This window comes from Pan paniscus, chromosome 3, assembly GCF_029289425.2.
Source record: "Pan paniscus chromosome 3, NHGRI_mPanPan1-v2.0_pri, whole genome shotgun sequence".
NCBI lineage: Eukaryota > Metazoa > Chordata > Mammalia > Primates > Hominidae > Pan > Pan paniscus.
This window is the reverse complement of record NC_073252.2, coordinates 28,012,641-28,018,640: the sequence shown is the minus strand read 5'-3', so window position 1 is coordinate 28,018,640 and position 6,000 is coordinate 28,012,641.

Here is a 6,000-nt window from a genome sequence, read left to right as displayed (position 1 = left end):
CCTCAAAAATCTGAAAGCTGCAGCATGGCAGTCAAATTTCAGGAGATTAACTAAGGATTTTATGTAAATTTTAATTCGATTTATTGAATGGAAAGAGTTAAACAATGTTCATAGCCACTTGATTATGATGTTTTCAAAGTTCATTATTCATGGTTATATAAGTAAAAACCATACGATACTTTTCAGTTAAAATGTATGTCAATTTACTTGATGGTCATATTAGCCCAATCAGATAGAAAGTTCTCTCTTCTGGACAGATGATGAAACTGAAGCTCATCTTGGCTAAGGAACTTCTCTAAAACAAAAGCTAATAAATAACAGAGCTAAGTTGATCTCTGTGATGATCTCTGATTGCTTCTATACCAGACTCCAACCACTACCCCAATGTCATCATTGCTAGTCAAATACATCCAAGTTTCTTTTCTCCAATTTGGCATAATTTGGAAATTATACCAAAAATTTGGTATAATTGGGATGTAACTTGATAAATAGACGTTTGAGAAATATACATATATTTTAAATTTTGTCACGGTCAAGTTAATTCAATTATTACATTTTATGTACTAAGAGTGTGCATTCTTACCTCAAGTAAAAACACAATATGAAAAAATTGCTAATTTGTGTCTTACACATCAAAAGGAAATCTGCACTTTAAGTATTTATTTTCAATGTTGTGGACCACCCTAGCCCTAGTGTGTATCTCCGTAATTCCCAATTCCCAGATTGCTAATTATATCCCTAACATTAGAGTTATTTCAGAATTATATTATTTTCACACCACTCCCCACCCAGACCCATGAACATTCCCTACATGTAAAAATCAGTCACCAGAACAACAATCAAAAAGTGTCTTCGTTTTTCTGCAAGATTTGAAATACATTCCAGTCTTTCCAACATTTCATTGGCTATTCAGTCAAAAAGTATGAAAGACAGGAAATCCCTTGAGATACAAAGCAGGTGCTCTGCAAGATCGGTCACGGTCTGTTATCAGATCCTGAACACCTGCTGCTTGATCTCCAGACAATTTGCTCTCACAATTCTCTTTGCCTCAGGATCACTGACATCTATCAAGTGGTCCTATGCAAAGATTCACACTATTAGTACCCCCAGGAAAACTCAGCACAACTTATTTACCCTATATGAATATGAAAAACTGCAACAAGGAAATTCATAAGAACCTAATAAAAGTCTTATCTTATAGGTCTGTGATGTCCCAGAATGCTTTAGAGCATAATCCCCAAAATATTGCAAGATGTATGAAAAGTAATGACTAGAAGTAGCAACTAAGATATGCTCTCTGACTGATGAGGTGATGGCCTTGCCATCTGACAGACATCATGGAAATATATATATATATATATATATAACCTGAGCTGACCCAGCGAGACATAGTTACAGCTTTCAGTCAGACATCTTTATGAAATCATCTAATATGTTTACCCATAAAGTCATTTCATTTATAATGGAGGAATAAGACATTACATGGCATTAGATGTGTAGTAAGCTGAATTTAGGGCCAATGACACATTTTAGGCTTTTGGAGGCTTTTCTTAAAGTTTACTTAGTTCTTTTCCTGAAGGGTTTGAAACACATCCAGTCTTTAATACAAAGGGAAATTTTCAGACTTGAATTCTTGAATACTTTTATTTAAGACATTGTAAACCTTAAACTTTAATAATTTTAGAATACTTTTTCTTAAACTGGTTTTGCATATTTAGAAAGGAAAGTGTAATTATAGCTTCCAATAATTATCCATTGAGAAGTGTAGGATCTAGTACACTCAATGCTGTGAGCCTTAGAAGACAAACTCAAAGTTTATGTGTACTTAATCACACATCTGTGGTAATAATTCCCGTAGTTTATGTTTTTGGTTTTTGTTGTTTTGTGAGTACATCTTTAACTTTCAAACTTTGTACCTATATGTTATGTTGTGTATTCTACAATATACACTATACAACAGATGTGTCATTAGATTACCACCAAATTTATTAAAATAAAGCAGGCTCCACAATTCCCAAAACACTCTCTCACAACTCAATCAGTTTTTCCAGTTATTGTTTCATATTTTGTTTCTTTTTCTTTCTTTCTTTCTTTCTTTTTTTTTTTTTGAGATAGAGTCCTTCCTTATTGCCCAGGCTGGAGTGCAGTGGTGCAATCTTGGCTCACTGCAACCTCCACCTCCCAGGTTCAAGTAATTCTCCTCCCTCAGCTTCCTGAGTAGCTGGGATTACAGGCGCGAGCCACCACGCCTGGCCAATTTTTGTATTTTTAGTAGAGACGGGGTTTTACCATGTTGGTCAAGCTGGTCTCGAACTCTTGACCTCGTGATCCGCCCATCTCGGCCTCCCAAAGTTCTGGGATTACAAGCATGAACCACTGCACCCGGCCCATATTGAGTTTCTTAAATAAAATCAAGATATTAGCAGTATTTTATTGTAACAAATGAAATCTATCAATAATTTTATTCGTCTTGCTCATGAAATACAGTAGAAATGTTTTAATGTTTTAGTAATCATAAATACATTAGTCTCCTGGCATAATGTCAAATATTAAACAAGGATTATTAATATATGGATTTCATTATATCACTCTGTCTTTTTGTCATTTTAATGACTCTCATTATGCAAAGGGAAAAGTCACTAATTACTTGTTTCTCATTTTAGAATAATTTCGAGGTGACAGCTTTTGGTTTGTTCTTGAAAATTTTTTACACAAAAACTTTTAAAACTTTTGCTGCCTACAAAAATAAATTATCATTCCATTATTTCTATTTTCTTTTCTGAAACATAACATTATAAGATATGGTTAAAAGGAGAAAGATTAGCAACTTTTCCTGCTTGTCATCTATGACTTCCTGCTGCTACCATAGGCATATATATGTAAATTCATTTATTGAAATACGGTATAACGCTATTGCAGAACTCATAAATTATTAGTTTTAGAATTCCTGATTTTTAATAATGTATATAAAGTTACCTTCTGTTTTATTATACTAATGCCATTTTAGAAGATGAATTTACTTATGATAATATCATTCTAATAGTCATCATAGGTTGGCTAAATACAAAGAAAACCTTTGACCTAGACTAGAATTATATTATCCTGCATCTGTGCTTTGTTTTGTTTGGTTTTTTTTTTTTTTTTTTTTTGAGACGGAGTCTTGCTCTGTCGCCCAGGCTGGAGTGCAGTAGCGTGATCTTGACTCACTGCAGCCTCCACCTCCCAGATTCAAGCGATTCTCCTGCCTCAGCCTCACGAGTAGCTGGGATTACAGGCAGGCATCACCATGCCCAGGTAATTTTTGTATTTTTAGTAGAGATGGGGTTTCACCATGTTGGCCAGGCTGATCTTGAACTGCTGACCAAGGTGATCCGCCTATCTTGGCCTCCCAAAGTGCTGGGATTACAGGTGTGAACCACCGCGCCTAGCCTGTGTCTATGTTTTTGTATGTGAATGTTTTGAATTAAGATGGATTTAAATCCGAGAATCTTAAAAGTAACTATTAAGCCACATATATTTATAGTATTGCAATTTTAATTCACAATAACACCGATGAATGTCAGTCTAGACACAGCAAACACCTGATTTAGAAAGAGGGTTTAATTTTATTATTGTTGTACTTTAAGTTTTAGGGTACATGTGCACAACGTGCAGGTTAGTTACATATGTATACATGTGCCATGTTGGTGTGCTGCACCCATTAACTCGTCATTTAGCATTAGGTATATCTCCTAATGCTATCCCTCCCCCCTCCCCCCACCCCACAACAGTCCCCAGTGTGTGATGTTCCCCTTCCTGTGTCCATGTGTTCTCATCGTTCAATTCCCACCTATGAGTGAGAACATCATGAAAAAAAGAAAAAAGCAAAAAAAAGATAAGACAAAAACAGCGGTTCCTGCTGCCACCACTTCTAGTAGGGCATTTGTCAGGGCAGCAAGGGAAGATAAAAGATCTATGAAATTTAGGGGGGAAAAATAAAACTCTTATTTTTCATTAAAAAAAAAAGAAAGAGGGTTTAGCCTAGTACTCAGTCACTCATTGAGCTCGTTGCTGAGACTGTCTACAGGATGAATAAAGCCTCTTATCTAATACATACCCCATCACCACAGAGGTCTACTCTGCTTTGTAATTGGTCACCCAGACACATTTATAATGGACAACCATACAGTGAGTTTAAGAATGACGGCCTGGAAACTAAAATTTCTTACTGGAAACTGATAGAGCAAAATGAAATCCAGAAATTGATATGCTGTCTCTTTAATAATGAAAAAGATTGTGGACATGGGGCTTCAAATAAAACTAAAAATATGGACCTCCTTCAGCTACAAATAATTTTCCAGTTTAACCATAAATTATGGGGTTTGGGTGTATTGAACATATTTTTAAAATCAACTTATAGTTACTTGAATGTATTATTTCAATTTTCATGAAATTTTGCTGATTTTGCCAAACAGTTTACTTTTAATTCATAGGTAAGATAGCCATAAGGAAAAAAAAAGTGATGATGGCTTTATTTATTTTAGTAAGACTGCTATTATCTTATAGTGGCATATATCAAACAATTATGCTTATAAATCTCATTTACTTTATATGACTTCTAAGGTCTTCCCAATACTTCTGTGAATTACGAAAAGGCAAAAGTTATTAAATCTATTTTTCAGATAAGAAAAATAAGGCATACTGAGGTCCTATTTATTGTCTAATTTCTTTCCTTTTTTTTTTTTTTCGAGACACAGTCTCGCTCTGTTGCCCAGGCTGCAGTGCAGTGGCGCCATCTTGGCTCACTGCAAGCTCCACCTCCCGGGTTCACGCCATTCTCCTGCCTCAGCCTCCCAAGTAGCTGGGACTACAGGTGCCTGCCACCACGCCTGGCTAATTTTTTGTATTTTTAGTAGAGATGGGGTTTCACCATGTTAGCCAGGATGGTCTCGATCTCCTGACCTCGTGATCCGCCCGCCTCGGCCTCCCAAAGTGCTGGGATTACAGGCATGAGCCACCAGGCCCGGCCTTATTGTCTAATTTTTTTTAACCCTTTTAGTTCTAGATGAAAAGCCAAATCTCTTCACTGAAAGATCTCTGTACTTCATACTAAACCAATGATATAGACATTTTTTGTTATTATTTTAAGAGTCAGGTTTCCATTCTCAGTGTGCCTTACTCTGCACCCTGGATGGCTGTGAGAGTCACGTGACCACAGCTTGCTTACTAAGATGCTTTTGCCCAGAAATTTAAATTGCAAGTGAATGAGGAAAAGGCAAATAAAAAGTTCCGAAATTGCTCTCTTTGGCAGCATCCAGCAGGATCCAGAAGACACACTATTGGCAGCACCAGCCATGTGCCCCAGCCAGGCTGCTCTGGCAGATGATGCTGCCCAAACTCCCTGCGGCCTTTCTTAGACCCTGAGCATTTTCTTAGCCCCGGTCTCCAGACCTCCAGTAATTTTGTGAGCTGGAATACAAACCTCTAATAAATTATGTGTCAGTTTAGATTCACTGGAGTTGATTTCTGAATTATGCAGTGAAATCTTGGCAAGTGCACCTGGAGAGTACAAAGTGTACCACTTCAGGAGATGTGAGAACAGGGAATTGAGGTACGGGGTAATTGGATTCCAGTTCTGTAATTTCAACTATATATCTATGTGAAATCTTAGCAAATCATTTACATTATCTTGGCACTTCTCCCACAGTAAAAATAAAATCATTTGGTTAATGATCTCTGAAGTACCCCCTATGTCTAACATTCTATAATTTTAAGTTTCATTTTTGTCTGGAGACAGTGAGCTCGAGACAATGTGGTATAGAGGAAGGAGGAATGCAATGGACCTTCTGTGCAATTTAGCCCAATTCACAAATTAGTTTCCTCACTGTCTAACTTAAGGTGTGATCTTTCCTCAGCCAGAGAATAGGAGAAACTCTCTTTTGAGAGTAATTATACATCTAGAGGCTAGAATTTTTTATACACAATGTTAAACATTCAATTAAAATGTGTTATTCATATCAC